Source organism: Podarcis filfolensis (genome assembly GCF_964270895.1).
Source record: "Podarcis filfolensis genome assembly, chromosome: 3".
NCBI lineage: Eukaryota > Metazoa > Chordata > Lepidosauria > Squamata > Lacertidae > Podarcis > Podarcis filfolensis.
This window is the reverse complement of record NC_139606.1, coordinates 64191624-64209000: the sequence shown is the minus strand read 5'-3', so window position 1 is coordinate 64209000 and position 17377 is coordinate 64191624. Positions and strand designations below refer to the sequence as shown.

At 42.3% G+C, this 17377-nt stretch overlaps 1 long non-coding RNA gene across 1 annotated transcript in view; it reads left to right on the top strand.

Moving 5' to 3' along the window:
* Positions 1-16750: 16750 nt before the first annotated feature.
* LOC310760011 overlaps positions 16751-17377 on the top strand; it is a 61937-nt gene continuing 61310 nt past the window's right edge. The window contains exon 1 of the long non-coding RNA XR_014546681.1: positions 16751-16986. This is a non-coding gene — a long non-coding RNA (uncharacterized lncRNA). The remainder of the gene's footprint in view (positions 16987-17377) is intronic.

Here is a 17377-nt window from a genome sequence, read left to right as displayed (position 1 = left end):
GTAATTTATGCAGCTCAAAACTCAAAGAACAAAATATCAGCAGGGTGCTAAACTGAGCTTCTCCGATGCCTGAGTGACAGGATTAAGTGAATACTGAACTGCAGAATCAAAATAGTGAGGCTTAAATCTCAAATTGAATTCAGTGGGACTTACTTCTTAGTAGACATGGTTAGAATTGCAGCTACAGATGACTTTGTGATGGGTCACTAGCCACTGCATTAATTTTGTATTTAAGTAGCCACAGGACTTGTTTTTGGTTTTGCTGCAAAAGACTAACTAAGCTTCTCCTCTGAAAATTCATTACTATTTGAAGAGCAACTGTAACCAACAAATTACGCTAGTAGGACTACAAGAAGTTTTGTAAGGAGGAATGTATGAAATATTGCAAAGAAGAGAGACATTAGTTATGATATTTAAATGTAATAGTGAAAGTAGGAAATGTAAATTAAGTGAAAAAGATTGGAAAATTTTCAGATGTGATTGATGGAAGTCAAAAAATTGTATAAGATATAAAAGTATGTTTAATAATTGTTGAAAATGTTATGTTAAAAAACCTAATAAAAATTTTAAAAAGAAAAAAGAAAATTCATTACCTTTGAAAGAGAATGCACAAGGAAGATAACTGATTTGTAAATATCTGCTGATAGGTGAGATATGCATGTCCATGATGTGTGTGTGTGTGTGTGTGTGTGTGTGTGTGTGTGTGTGTGTGTGAAGTAGCAGAAAACAAAAAGTAAAAAGCACTTGCATAAAATAAAATAATTGCAGTGGAATGAAAAATGCCAGAAAAAAGTGTGAATGAATGTTAGTATGGATTGCAGCTCAATTGTACATCCCCACCAAAATTCTGGAGGAACCTCTTTTGCAAAGAGAAGAAAACTTGCAAAAATTAGAGGGCAGATTTTGGCATAAACACACGCAATGAGAAGAGGAAAGTTGGGCAGAGACAATAGTAATCTCCTATAATATTGTTTATTTACAGCATCTGATTCATCAATTATTGTTACAGACAATAAGTATGCACAGGTATCCATGTTTCCTGCCAGAAACATCCTGTGGGGCTGTTATTAATACTTGCATTGGACCTGGTTCTGTCTGCAACGCTGGGATGTGGGAAGAAAAAATATATTGAACTGCTAATTTATTTTGTTTCTTTACCACATTTCCATACTGCTCTGTAACAACATTGGCTGGAAAAATAGATTTCTGATTAATTAAATATTGCTTTTTCTTAAGAAATAAATAAAAACCACTCTCAACAAATATTGGGCACATCAGAAAGGGAGGGGGGAAGAACACACAGATAATTTTTTGAAGAAAGATACAAGAGGTCATTGATAGGTGCATAGAATAAAAATCAGCAATTTATATGGAAAACCACTTTCTAGAGAATTCAAATACTTTGTGCTTCACTAGCATTTCTTTTCATTTCAACATAATCTTATAGCCCAGCACTTTAAATAAAAAAGAACAAAGAAGTCAAAAGACTGAAAGACTAAGTAAAGAAAAGAAAGAGAACATTAAGATCAAGGGACAATCAATGAAAGAAATGTGATCATTAATTTATCTAATTGGACTGCGAGGGGGGGGAAAGACATGGTTGTCCCAAAATGGCAATTCCTTTGATTCAAGCATGTGGCTTTAACTTCCTTTAACTTTTTTCGATTTATTTTTGGATGATCTTATTAAATAGGCTTTGCAATGTTAATCCAGGCAATCATCACAACAAATCCAGCATTGTCTTCAGAGATTCGGATGGGGGTTGGAAGAGAAGGGAGATTAGATGGCAGGAAAAATGAAGAATAAAATTTTATGATGTAATAACATGTATTCCTCAAACAGGCATATATAAGGTATATATATATATATATATATATATATATATATATATATATATAGTATATATATATACTGAAACATAAATAAAATAAAACATAAATAAAAATACGGATAAAAACCCATGTTTCAGTGTCCCACAAGAAAACATAACTGTGTTATGCCTCAGAAAGTCTCCATGTGTAGAGGGGTCAATGGGCAATACGATTGTTGTCAGAAATATTTCTGGACTGTTCATTTTTTGGAGCTTTGTCTCATACACATACACACACAGCAGACTTTGTCCATATTTTATGTGACGGCACAAACTGCTTATCAAACAAACTTCACTCGAACTCACTTTAATTTCTAAGAGAGATGTCTAAAGGGTAAAGGGGCTTCTTAAGGCACAGAAAATGCAACAACTATGCTTTCAAAATAAGGGAAGGCTAGTCATTATTCTTTAAAAATGTTAACACACAACGGTGTTAGTTTCGCCTCCCTGAAAACTGAATTTGCTATGTAGACTATTACAGGGTGGTAAGGAGCACTGGAAATCCAATTCCGCTCTTGTCGACCATCCAAATTTAACAATGAAAATATTTAAAACAAAAGGTACCCAATGATTATCCTGTAGTCTCAACAAGCTCTCTTCACTTGTTATGACTCTTATGACTCTTGTGCTTATTAATTCATTCCTCTGCATCACACATCCTTGCTGATCCCACTCCCAACATCCACACATGGCTGCAAGCTGCAGAAGGAAGATCTGCACATTCTGGGTTCTGAATGGCTAGGAAGCCTTAATCTAAAGGGAGCTACTTGGTTGATTTGGCTAAATGCTTTTAAATGCCTCCCCATGATTGGTTAGTCTGCATTATCAGAGTTCCTGGTCTCAATGTGTCTTCTAAGCACACTGTCCTCCTCCTCAGACCTTCCCACTTAGCATAGGAAGGGTGGCGGTAGAGTGGATACACTTGAGCCATTGGAGACAAGGATGTCATGTATCAGGGTGAATATCTGAAGAGGATTCCTACACCATAGATATGTGTGTGTGTGATGTGAAAGGGCCTTGTGTATTTGACTTACTGTGTGCGTCACACACATAGATATGAAGGAGTTGCTTTAGATGTATATATAATGTGGGAAAACATTACGTTTTGATAGATTTATGATGAAGGCTAGAGAACATAATCTCTTAATGCATCCACCTGCCACGCATAAACATTCATTCTGCAGATGTTGACATGACTGCATAGGTGGTGTTGGGCATGATGTCAGGTGCATGGCTAGCTAGTGTAGTCCCACCCCCATGTTCAGGGAACATGTGACCCCCAATGAATGCAAGGGGCTATGACATATGGCTTGCAATGCGAAAAGGTGGCAATTCTAGACAATGATTGCATAAAGTAGCAGGCATAACAATTTTTTAAGACCACCAAAGTTTTGTCAGTATCCACCAAAGTCATACTGCCCTTTTAATTAAGAAAAAAGCTGACTGGTTTTTTTCTTCTTCATAATTTCAGTGTAAAGAGACACTCAGTTAAACTAACAAGCTCTATATATTTTTAAATAACCAAAATATTGGTTTTGGCTTTAGGAAAGACAGTCTGCTAAAGTGATTCTCACGTGTGTTTTCATAAATCAGGGTCAGATTTTGTTCAAACTCCAAAGTCACTTATTTATTCACATGCTACGGCTTTTTAATTATTGTATCCTAAATATATACCTGCTGCTAAACTGTTGCCATGGACCCTTATCAAAGAACATGGCTGCAATCCTAATTGATTTCAATGGGACTGAGAATGTGGTTTCGGGACTGAGGTCTGTTTCATTTATTGAGTAAAATGCTTCCCTCAAACTTCAAAAGCAAAGAGTTCAAATCCCTGTAAGAATTAACTGTTTTTAATTAAAAATACATCAAACATTGTGGAAGTTAACTAAATCACAACATTTTAAAACCTCCATTAGTTTAATCTTTCAAAAAGATCTGCCACCTAAAACAGTTTGTTTTCAGTATATAACCCTTAGGGATTAAAAAACAAACTAGCATCCTTAGGGATTTAAAAAAAAAAAAATCTAGGATGCTTCCTTTTAAACGCCTTTAAAAAAATTGTTTTCATATATGGTCTTGTTACATTAGATAGTAAATAAATGTAAGAACAATACGTTCCTTTTAGCAAAGTTGTTAAATATCTAATAACCTCAAAAACAAAACTTTTTTAAAATGGCAATTCTACTCCCCAGGAGAACAAAGGCCTAAAGCTGGAGATCAAACAGGCCGCAGACTTATTGCAAAAAAACAATTTCCAACTGTTTGGCCTAGGAGGGCAAAGACACATTATGTTGGCGGCACAAGAGCTGCAATACCACAAATTCTTATGCCGGAGGGATTGACATGCAAAAGGCCTGCGCTGCAGCTCCTTCCCACGCCAACTCTGTTGCACTTTCAGAAACAACAACACTGATGTTGGCAGGAAGAGCACTGTGGGCTTGGCATGAGGCCTCTCACATGATCCTGGCAATGTAGAGTGAAATGATGCTAGTGTTACTCCTACACTGGATGTCTAAGGTGAGAAGATCACTGATGTTTCATGGGTCTCCTGTTTACCCCTTCTTTCTTTTCCAAAAACTGCACATCAAATACTAGTAAGTGCAATGATGACCCCAACTTTTATGATCCCAATGATGACAACCTACGTTGTTAACATGATCTCAGGAGAATGAAATTTTGACTAGAGGAACAGCAAGGCAAAGGGGGTCAAACTCTTCAACTGCTTGTCGTTTCCTTCTAAATTATCACCCTGGCTCATCTCTGACACCTGCCTACTTATTTAAGGGTTTATAAACCGCGTCACAAGAAAATGTTTCCAAAGTGTTGTGCAAGCAGAGCCGATGGCTTAGCGCTAACATTTGTGTGCTTTAACTGACCCCACAGACAGGAATGTTACCTAAATCAGCTTCCTTGGAACCTTGAAATGGTGAGGAATTTATTCAGTCATGAGACTAAATCTTCAAAAGGAGGCATTAGACAATCATTGTCTTGTGGTAAAATGTTCCTTTCTAGTTGTTGGTTGTTGTTTTTTTAAGTGCACTTGTGATGAAATAGATATTTAACCACCTTCTGGAAAATGATTTGTAAGGCAAGATGAGTGAGTTTTACTGCTGATTGCTTCTGATTTACTGCTAAGACTCCCCATTACATAGAATCATAGAATTCTATAGTTGGAAGGGACCATGAGGGTCAATGAAATACTTGTGAAACCTTCAAGCATTGTGCACTCTGATCCTACACGAATTACAAGGAAGTTCCACTGAAGACAGTACCATATAATTCCACAACAGCTACAATTCAGTGATAAGGCTACTTTTCACTTGCTGGCATTCTCCTGACAAATAAAACCTGCTGGGATGTGCCAGTTGGCAAGAACCTGCTGTGTCAAAAGATCATAGGCACATGCTATTGTCCACCTGGTTGACTTTTGGATAAATATAATGTAAAACAAAGTAAAAAGGTAAACACTAAAATGTTTCAGACAGCACCCTTTCTCTTCCAGAAGTTACATTTAACATTCCTTTTCAGACCCAGAAAAAAGTTGTATTAGCTCATCCCCCCTCTTGCAATTGCAATTGTATGAGTGAGGGGTCAACTAGGGTTTACACATTTAGCCCACACTCCCTGTTGCATTCTCAGTGATCTCTTTCTCTCGTCTTCATGTTTGGGATAAACTTTCAGAGCAAAGAGTTTGCCGTACTCATGTAGGTGCCCCCCACAATTTAGAACCCAGCATGGTCACAAGTACAGAAGTATATCCCAAACAGATAGAAGACTGCAGAGATCAGCTACTGGTGATGTGACAGAGAGGGCAGGGGCAACAAGCCCACCCCAGCTGTCTCCCCACTCATATGAATTATGTGACAGGAGCAAGTCTCAAGTGAATTGCACTAAGGTCTCTATGATAAGCTTGTCAAGTCTCCACATCTAATCACTGACCACTGGAAGCAGCCTGCCTGTAAAACAAGTGATGGTCCCAACATAGCACATCACTGAATAGGCATAACTTGTAGGCCAGTTTAATGCCACTGCATCTTGAAATAGCAAAATTATAGCATCACAAGCCACAGATCTGAGTGGTGAATAGCTAGCTATACATTGAAATATTCATGGTGAGTTCTGGCACCTCTTTTTCGAGAAAAATTGAGAGAAAGACCTTGTTGGATGGGTTTTGTTTGTAGCTGTTTTTAAATCTCTGTGCCAATGTTGTGTGTACAAGTCAGAAGTCTGTCCTGACTGCTGAAATTTCTTGAGTGAAGGCACACACAGAAATACAGTTGTGTCCCTTTGTTTACAATTGAGGCAATGTTTTCCTCAGGACATTTGTAGCTCAAATTTGCCACTGCTGTATACTGCACAGTTCATATAGGGATAAATGTTGTACTGAAAATGATGTACAGTATTGTGGAAATCCAAAGCCATCACTACAATGACTTTCAGGCTCCAGCTAGCATTCTTTAAGGCTTGTAACGATGTTTAATATTGAGTACAAGTTCATTTTCAGATGCTGAAAGCTTAAATCACCACCTCACATTGCTATTTTTAAAAACCACACACTGTTATTCAGCTAAATTTGCATCAGTAGAGAAAAAATTGGCACTTTGTAAGAACTTAGGGCCAAGTTTATGAAATTATTTTGGAGGGGGGAAATCCATTTGACTTCAACTGCTTCAGAAAATAAAAGGAAGATTAATAACGTTGCCCTTCTTTAACCTTTCTTGCCAGCAGGATTATACAGACTTAAGCTGTAACTGACCATAATCATCTTAAGCCACACATACCTATATTAGGTGCACTGCTTGGTGCTAATGCTTTTTCTTCTTTCCTGTCCTTTGATTGCCTAACCCATGTTCTGTCCACTGCAGCTGGTTTCTGAACTATGGTTGTGTATCAATGCCAATGTAATGGTTAACCCTTGTTAAGCTCAGCCAGGGAAGGGTGGAAACTTGTGCTCCAGGAAAAGGCTATGGAGGGAAAAGGAATGTATGTCATAGCTTAATTCTGATCGCTTAACCATGGTTAATAAACCAGGTGGGTTTGTTAGGATATTTCCGTTCCACCTTAAAAGGCAGCAGGATGTTTGTGTCACAGCCTGCGTATTTCCTGTTCACAGGATGTTTATGCTATCTGTTCCTTTCGTTTTCGTCTGTTTTTGCCTGAGCAGTCGGAGCAGACGGTCATGATTTCTTTGTTCTGACCATCGCCAAATAAACTGTAAATATGCTGTCCTGCTGTGCAACTTTTGCTGTGTGAATTCTGCTGTTAAGAGTGTGCACTAAGCCAGAGGCTTAGTGTCGCTAAATTGCTGATACTGCGTGACTACGGGAGGTCGATGGATCGTCCGGCACCGAGCTTGGGGGGCTCAGATGGACATTATCTCCCTGGCAGTATCCCAACAACAGGTTATGGGCCCAGATTCACAGCACTTGCAGGAGAGTAAGACAGCGACAGACTGCTGAAAGGTATGTTGGAAAAGCGAAAGCAGAGGCTTTTCTGTTTGCCGCGGCAAGAGCTTTTGATGTCCGGCTGGCCTAATTGGCCTGGGAGCCGAGCCAAGCAGGCTTCGTGATTTATGAGAGCCGAGATAAGGAGTCTCTGAAGTGAAGAAGACTCACGGCTGACGTTAAGAGGTGGAATGGAGTTTTTCCAAGCATCTGAAGCTGCTGAGTGCCCAAAATTAAATCGGGACAATAATGAGACCTGGGCAAAATGGTGTGAGAGCTTATTGCGTCAGTTTGGAGTGTGGCATACTGTGTCTGAAGCCCCTCCAGTTCCTCTGACAGGAAGATGGGAGGCTCAGAATTCGAGAGCCATAGACATAATAGTCTTGTCCGTCTCTCTGGAGGAAATTGCTACGCTAGCTGGCAACACGACTGCACGTCAGATGTGGAATGCTTTGAAGATAGCCCATCTGCCAGTCATCCCAGCCCAGAGTTTGACTGCATCGGAGGTCCTGGCTGTTTCCCAGAATGCGAGTGAATGCAGGGATGCCGAGGGCACCGGTTGCAAGCTGCAGGGGGAGCTGACTGTGATGTCATCCCAGGCAGCATTCCAGCCTCCAGGGGGAGCCAAGGAGTCGGCAGCTGAGAGCTCTGTTTCCCGTGGGAGCCAAGGTCAACTTTGCAGAGGCCGGAAGGCCAGAAGGCCTGCAGATGGCCCGAAGTAGAAGGGGGGTGAAAGGCCCACGCCAGTGGAAAACAAGGCTTTGTTTGCTGGCACAGCTTCACCAAAGGCTAAAGGCAAGTCTGATGGCCAGGAGCAGGGGGGCAAGCAGCAAAAGCCCACGCCAGTGGAAAACAAGGTTTTGTATGCTGGCACAGCTTCACCAAAGGCTAAAGGCAAGCTGCAAAAGCCCATGCCGGTGGGAAACAAGGCCAAGGCCAGGTTTGTTATTGACTCTGGGGCGACGCGCCATCTCACCAAAGACCGCCATCTGTTTATCTCCTTCACACCTCAAGATGGAGAGGTCCACCTGGCTGATGGAAGGACTTTACAAGCTGCAGGGGTTGGGACTGTGAAACTTGCAAGTCTGCATACTACCATCAGAGATGTACTTTTTGTTCCAGGAGCTGCGGACAATTTGATTAGTGTACCACAGCTGACTGGGCGTGGTTTTGAGGTTTCCTTCAAGAGGACTGTCTGTGTCATCATAAAAGGCAAAGAGGACATGTGGCATGCAAAGTTGATGGATGGTTTGTTCTGTCTAACTTATGATGATGTTGCTGTGTCTAATGCTGATACTTGTTGTGTTGCACAAACTAACAAGGTTCTTCATGCAGGATGCATTCACGATGCACATAGAAGATTTTGTCACCTCTCTTGGCAAGCGCTAGCCAAGATGCCTGAGTTGGTTGAAGGTTTGGACATCAAACCTTGTACATTTCACATGAAATGTGTATCTTGTGCAGAGAACAAGGTGAAGGTTGCTCCAAAAGGCAAGGAGTCTAGCAGGCAGGCTTCCATACCCTACCAGCTAGTTCACGCAGACCTGGTTGGGCCTCTAGCGCCCTCTTTGGGAGGAGCAAGGTACTTCATGGTTCTAATTGATTCTTTTTCCAGGTACATTCATGTGTTTGTGCTCGAGCAGAAATCGCAAGCATTTCCTAGGTTCAAGGCATTCTGTGCTTGGTTGGAGAATGCTCATGGTAAACGTATTGGCTGTCTGTTTACTGATCGGGGCGGGGAATTCACTTCTCAGCAGTTTGAAGCTTTCCTGACTGAGAAGGGAATCCAGCATGACTTGTCAACGCCTAGATCGCCATGGATGAATGGGCTTGCGGAGAGAGCAAATCAAACGTTGCTGCAAGGAATAAAAACCTTGTTGCATGATGCCAACCTCCCTGAGAAGTTTTGGGGGGAGGCTCTCTCGAATTTTGTTTACACTTTTAATCGCAGACTGTCATCACCTATTGGCTGCACTCCCTATGAGAAAATGTTTGGTAAGAAACCTAACACCAAGCACTTGAGAATCTTTGGTTCTGACATGTGGGTACACACCCCACAAAGCAACAAGCTTGGGAAGTGTGGGGCACATGGTTTGTTCATGGGGTACGATAAAGGTGCATACAGAGTATGGATGACTAACTCAAAATCCATAAAGTTCACAAGGAGTGTTGAGTACAATCCTAAGTGGGGGGGAAATGTGGGAATTTTCCAGAGTTACCCAGAGGAGGATGAAGGTGATGTGAAGAAAGCAGATCATGCTGAGAAAGCTGAGGAAACTGAGGATGATGATGATGATGATGATGATGATCAGAGTTCGGATTCCAGTTCAGTGGGCGGCGCTGCTGCTGCTGTCAGTGACAGTGATGACACAGCAGACTACAAGAGCGCAAAGGCCTCAGTCAGACCATCTGATGCGTCTGACAATGAACTGGAAGAACCACTGTTCACCATTAGTCACTTTTCTCCTAAGAAGGAGGAGATGAGTCCAGAAGACTTGCGTCTGGTTCGCAGGTCTGAAAGGGCGACCAAAGGCAAACCTCCAAAGAGATTTGCTGATGAGTTTGCTAAGACGGCAACTGCTGTTCTTAGTAGCTCAGAGAAGGTGTGGGAGCCTTCAAGCTTCAAAGAGGTCCAGGAGTTAACCTCTAAAGATGCTGAGCCTTGGCTTAATGCCATGAAGGCTGAAGTTGATTCCTTGAACAGGAACCAGACTTGGGAGCTGGTACCGGTAGTCCCAGGGATGAGACTGGTTGGCAGCAAATGGGTCTTCAAGGCCAAGACAGACCAGAATGGCAAGGTTGTCAGACACAAAGCCAGATTGGTTGCCAGAGGTTTTTCACAGGTACCAGGGCAGGATTACCACGAGACCTACTCACCCACGGTCAAATATGAGAGCATTCGGCTGATGCTCAAGATCGCTGCGGAGGAGAAACTGCATGTTTCCCATCATGACATAAATACAGCTTTTTTGTACGGGATTTTGGCGGAGGAGCTGTACATGCTTCCACCTGACGGGATGCAGATACAGAAGGGAATGGTCTGTAAACTGCGGAAATCCTTATATGGCCTCAAGCAGAGTGCCAGGTGTTGGAACACAAAACTCACTGAAACGTTGCTTTCTCTAGGTTTTCACCAGGGCAAAGCTGATCCGTGTGTGTTTGTCAAGGAGGAGGGGCAAAACAAACTGTATTGTTTATGTTTTGTTGATGATCTTCTGATGTTTTGGAAGAATCAGGCTTTCTACCAAAGCACCCTAGCTCAGCTGAAGGAGCACTTTGACATGAAGGATCTTGGTGAGGTATCCAACTATCTTTCTCTGCAGGTGGAGAGGGACCAAGCAGGTAATTTTCTGGTACACCAAACACAGAAAATTGCTGATGTATTAACCAGGTTGAATTTGGTTGATGCAAACCCAGCAGACACGCCGATGGTGACAGGTTACCAGGTAGACAGTACTGCTGAAGCGTTTTCTGACACAACGCTGTACAGATGCATTCTAGGCAAGTTGAATTTCATTGCTAGATGTTCAAGACCTGACATTGCTGTAAGCACTAACCTGCTTAGCAGACATGCTAACAATCCTACTGTTCAGGATTGGAAAGCTCTGAAGCGCATAGCCCGGTATTTGAAAGGGACTATGCACTACAGGCTGAGGTTCACCAGTCAGAAGACTGGAGGTCTTGAAATCTTTACAGATGCAAGTTTTGGAAGTGACACCACGGATGGTACAAGCACTTCTGGAGTATGCTACATGTACAACCACTGCCTGTTTGACTGGTTGTGCAAAAAGCAGACGACAGTTAGCCTAAGTTCCTGTGAAGCAGAACTCAATGCTCTGTCATTTTCACTCATGGATTGTGAATGGTTGATGCAACTGTTTAAGGACATTGGGGTTTCTGTGAAATGTCCTATACAAGTGTATCAAGACAATAGATCTTGTTTGGCTTTGCTGAACTCGGAGAGTTGCAAGCAAAGGACCAAGTACTTGCAGATTAAGCTACATCGTGCAAGAGAGTGTATTCAGAAAGGACTCATTCAGGTGTCCTACATGCCAGGAAATGAAATTCCTGCTGATCTGTTGTCTAAGGTTGTTAACAGAGAACAACTTAAGGTTTACGTACAAAGGTTGCAATTGGGTTGAACCACAGGTACTACAGGTTACACGGAAAGGGGGAGGATGTTAGGATATTTCCGTTCCACCTTAAAAGGCAGCAGGATGTTTGTGTCACAGCCTGCGTATTTCCTGTTCACAGGATGTTTATGCTATCTGTTCCTTTCGTTTTCGTCTGTTTTTGCCTGAGCAGTCGGAGCAGACGGTCATGATTTCTTTGTTCTGACCATCGCCAAATAAACTGTAAATATGCTGTCCTGCTGTGCAACTTTTGCTGTGTGAATTCTGCTGTTAAGAGTGTGCACTAAGCCAGAGGCTTAGTGTCGCTAAATTGCTGATACTGCGTGACTACGGGAGGTCGATGGATCGTCCGGCACCGAGCTTGGGGGGGCTCAGATGGACATTATCTCCCTGGCAGTATCCCAACAGGGTTAAGCAAGCAACATAATGACACCTGTATTGCTCTGTTCCTTTCTCTCCAGTTATAGGCCACTACCATATGAAGACCAGTTTGTTAATCAGTGAGGTAGACTTTGAAAAGCAGCTGAAGGAGGAATCTGTTAGGAAACTTTGCACGGGGTTTTTTGCAACAAAAGAGAGAAAATACTGGGAACATATTGGGCATCTTATCAGTCTTTGGATAAGTAATTTAGTAGGGATGGCTTTTCAAAGCTAATCAGGACCCTTTAAATAGATGTGCATTTCTAACACACCCTCATGGGTGCAATATGTATGATGCCAGGTCCCCTAACTTCTTCAAAATATGCATTATGCTTAATGTCACCTACTGGTGTACTTGCTGAAACTATTATACCACTGTTTTGAAAGCAACACTTGAAAGCAACATAGAGTTTCATGGTTTCCATACAGCAAGAGGGCATGTATTACTTTCACAATGTGAAAACATGTCATGTTCTGGAAAAACAGTACTATCCTGATGAAACTAAGGCGTGAAAATCAACAGTGTGTTTAACAAATAGAGCACCATCATTAAAGGCAATCTTGAACATGCTATTAGCATTAGTGGGGAAGAAAGTCACTGATGCAGCCAGATTGTACTCCCTATGGTGGCAAGTCCCCTAATACTACTTTTTCTGAAGTAGCTACTTGGACAATGGATTCTCCACATTTCCACATGAATTTGAGTTTGTTTGTTTTTTTGAGCCCTCATGAAAAATCATCAACATTTTATGGGGAATGTATCCTAATATACTCATTTGTATGCACTTTTTTGCAACACAATTTCCCTTAATTCATTTTTGTATGTTTTTTTCAGTAGCATATGCATTGATATGCATACTGTACCCTAGTATATACCTTTTTTTACACATTAATTGGCTGGAGAACTGCATTGCAAAATTCAGAGATTTTGAAGAATGGCTGCTTTTCAGTTCCGAAACCGCAAATTAAGCAGAATCATCTTTAAATGTGAACTGGGTTGAATTTCTCTTCCTTGGAACAAACAGGGGCGAGTGGCTTTTTCTATTGTATGCAGCTCCCCAAATTGAAAATAACAATAGCTATAAAGTTGTACCTCGGGTTATGAACTTAATTCATTCTGGAGGTCCGTTCTTAACCTGAAACTGTTCTTAACCTGATGCACCATTTTAGCTAATGGGGCCTCCTGCTGCCGCCAGAGCACGATTTCTGTTCTCATCCTGAAGCAAAGTTCTTAACCTGAGGTACTATTTCTGGGTTAGCGAAGTCTGTAACCTGAAGCATATGTAACCCGAGGTACCACTGTAGTCTAATATGAAATACAGATTAAACCAGATAATTTAGCTTCAACAAGAGCACATCAGCAGCATTCTGCTTGATCAGGCCCAAGGCCCATCTGGTCCAACAGCAGCCAACCAGATGAATGCCTGTGCAAAACCCAGAAGCCGGAGCTGAGCACAACAGCCCTCTCCCCACTCCCCAGTACCAGCAGCTGGTATTGAGAGGTATTTTGTAAGGTGCTTTCTCTTTCAGGGAGAAGCGAGAGGTAGAAGAGAAGAACACCCAGTAATAAAACTAATAAATTTGCCTGACCAGAATAATAATGGGATTCCACATGACGCCTCTATCTCCTAAATCACTTATGTGTTTTAAGTAATCTGCCTTTTCTTATTTCCCATATTTTTCTACAGGGTTCAATAAGGAGTTAAGCAGGTGCTATGTATTAATGATGCACCACCTTTTATGTGGAATAGAGATATGAATCTTGCTCTCACATGTCCATGCCCAGCACTCTACTGAGTTTCCACGCAGAGCTACTCAAAGAGGACCACTTAGTATTGTTGACAGTACCTTCAGAGCAGAGGGTTCATTAATTGCATTCCTACTGCTACTTTTACAACTGGGATACTCAGAAGTAAGTCCAAGGAAGTTTGCTTTCTAGTAATCATGCTTAAGGAGCACAGCTAATACTTCACTTTACGGCTGGCAAACAAAATGGTGGATTGGCTGGCCAGCTGAAAAGTGGGAGGGAGCTTTCGTTGGGCAAGCAACACCTGATGAAATTCCTTCTACTACACAACTATTCAACGTGTGGGAGCTTCTGCCTTCCTCCGAGTTTTCAAAATGTGCAAATTTCAGAGTTGTAAAGTTTCCCACTGTACTTTCAGAAAGCTATGCATAATTAATAATATACTGCCAGAAAAGTGATTGCGGAGGAAAATGTAGGGTGCAATTTGCGGATGAATAACTATTACACAGCAAATTCTTCAGGACTAGCACCGGCTTCTAATGAATGTGAAATGCCTAGAAAAATTGTCCTTAATAAACAGATGTAAGTGGCAATCCAATGCAAAACCGAGGGATGCCATAGCAATCTGCCAGGTTCAATTTCCAGTGAGGGTATTGTTTTTTCCACTAGGAGAAGACAATTATCCTGAACCTCCCTTATGTCCAATTCCATCCAATTTACTTTCCATCAAGGGCGGGGGGGGGGGGGAGAGAGAGGAATCTTTACCTTACACTGGCTTGGTTGGTACAAAGGAAAAAGGGTCCTGAATAAATATATAGGCTTCAAGACAGATTTTCCTTTCTGAAATATAAAAGTAGTCTGGGAGAAAGTCCATGATGGTTCTATTATGTTTCTCCACAGAAATGTAATCATCCCTAACAAAGACTTTATACCAGACTACAGCAATACATAGTCTTTAGGGGTTTGGGGGTGGTTTTTGTGTGTGTGTTTTTGGTGCATGTGTGTATGGGAAAATATTTCGGCGCAGATTTTTTAAAAAGTCTTACTTTACCACCACCTGTGACTGAGATCAGAAAATTAGCTATTGAAAGAGAAAATGTGGGCTTTAATGGTATTTGTTGTGCATTCAGCAATGATATTAGCTTCAACATCATGTTCCTGGTATGACATGATTATCCAATTGTTTTAAAAGCATCTTTCAAATTCAGTTTCTAAAAGCCAAGCATTTTATGGGTCAGAAGCAGACCTCTTTTTAAAAACAAACCACTTTGCTGAACCAAGGATTGATTAGGCTCACAAATTAGGCTGTGCAGCAGAGGAAGCTGCACAATTCATCTTTAAAAACCAACATCCTATTTAAATGCATTTCCATCTCTGGCCCTGACACAGCTCTTATTTCTCATTGTAGCCCTTGTTATGGACAGACCAGAGAAGAGACAAACTAAGAAATCCTAAGCCTGTTTATTGCGTGGACAGGCGGAGTCCCCAGATCCCGCGCGGTCCCCCCGTCATGTGGAATAACGACTCAAGACAACGTGCTATGGGATTAAATTGGCCACAACTTTATTAAATTTCAAATGTGGGTAGACCTTGGCTCAGGCATTGGGCGTTCTCCCTCCCCAGTCCCCAGCCAGGGACCTAGGGAGCATCAGGGTTATCCAGTGTGTGGGGGGGGGGGATGGGCCGGCTCTGGAGAACATATGTTCAAGCAGAGATAGCCACCCCCGTTACGCCGCTGTCGCAGGGGAGAGCAATGACAACCTTTCGGCGTACGGTCAAAGCCTCCCTTCAGAAAACCCCTTTAACGGGGAATCCTGGTATCACCGCCGCAAAGAGGAAGATGGACTAAAGGATTCCACCCAAGGCCTGATACCGCCAAAGTTGTGACGTTTTGCTACGGGAAAGGCGAAACCTGCCAATGCAGGGAAATTCCTTTCCGGCCCTTTAACAGTGACCTTAACGTAGCAGCGCCCGCATACCTGTGAAGAAAAGTTAACCTGCAAAACCTGTGAAGAAAAGTTAACCTGCAAAATAAGACATTAACTGAGGGTGGGTAGGGTGGGAGAAGCTCTGGAGCCAAGTGAGGATTCCCAGGTAAGATCCTCCCTCTATTGTGTGGGCAGGTAATCCCTCCTCTACCTGGCCTGGTCTCCTTGGCAACGCTTCCCCCAGGTGGGATTGGACAACTGACTGAGGTAGGCGGAGACCTCCAGGTATCCCACCTGAGGGAAGGCAAAGCCAAGCCTATGCTGTTGGAGCCGCTCCAGATCTAGGGGCTGCACGCGTCCACGCAAAGGGCGCCCCCCTTTTAAGCGGGGAGCGGTCATTCAGAAGTTTAACTGGATTCAATGGACCCAAGTGTGCATAAGCTAGAATTGCAACCTACATCTTGCTCCTGATTCCTTTCCAACAACTGGTGAGCATTACCATTGGTTATTTGTGGTAGGTCCTACGTGCACAGAGCCTAGGCTTCTACATAGAACCAGGCAGTGATTTTTCTTGAGGGTGGCACACCCCTAAACATTTTTTGAATCTAAGTTTGGCCTCATTGAGGGGCAGTATTTCAATATGAGTAGGAAAATGAGCGTATCCCTAAACATCATTTTTTTAAAAGAAAAAAGCATTGGAACCAGGACTTGTGTTCAGCATAGAGGGGCAGATGTCAACAGCAGGGGGCTCTTGCATTTTATTAATGCTGTGCTGAAACTTGCCCTCCAGTTTCTTGGAAGTTGCATTTACCTGCAAAAGAAGCTTCCATTTTCCTACTTCGTTCACAAAGCCCTTTGGAATTTCAATGAGTTCAGGGTTGAGATGGCCTTATCGTTATGAGATAGATGCCCAAAAGCTGGTACACATTGCTTTCTTTGCAGTAAACACTGTCCCGGGCAGCCACATTCTTAATTAGGCTCTCTGACCTCTAGAATATCAAAACACGCCCCCCCTACATTTTCACTTGTTTATAAGTCTGAAAATTTTTCTGTCATTGGCCACCACAGGAGATGCAGAAACAATCCGCTGTCTCTACATCACAGCCAGTTGCAAATCACTTTGCAGAGCAGTTCCTACCCCCATCATTTGGGGGGGAGGGGCTGTTTTAAAAAGCAAAGTAACAATGCTGGCCTATAAAGCTAGGAAAGGGTTAAGCAGAATGTTATCAGCTGCACCTGGCAAGAGTCCCTCATGGCCTGTTAAGAAACTTCAGAGCATAGGCTGCAGTTCTCAATATCTCTTTACCAATCCAGTACTGTATATGTATTTTAATGTGGGCCAATCACATGCATACATTTGCAATACCTTGCTCTTCTGAATCGGTATCAATCGATCAGTTTGTTCCCTCGCTTTTAGAGCAAACAGGCTACCAAACCAGCAACGGTGAGTCTATTTATTTTCTCATATATATATATAATATGTAGGTTTTATTTTCTACAGTGGAGTGGAGAAGGAAAGAGACTGAAAGGTTAGGAAAGCCTGAGGCAAGGAGATTCTCTTTGTTCTCCATGCGTGCAACCTTAGAAGATGCAAAAAGTAAGCAACCAAGTATTATTTGTAAAAGGGGCTGGAAATGGTTCTGCTAGTTTTCTGCAGAAAGAATATGTCTCTTTGTGTGTGAGTAACTGGAGTTTGGTCAACCTTTCCAGCCTGGGGCTGTGTAATCAATAGTAGGCAGTAGGCCAAGACATCAGACCCCTTTCAGGTAGGCCACAGTGCCTGCCCCAACCCTTACCTGGGCCTCAGATTTAGCTGAGCAAAGGTGGCCAGGAAA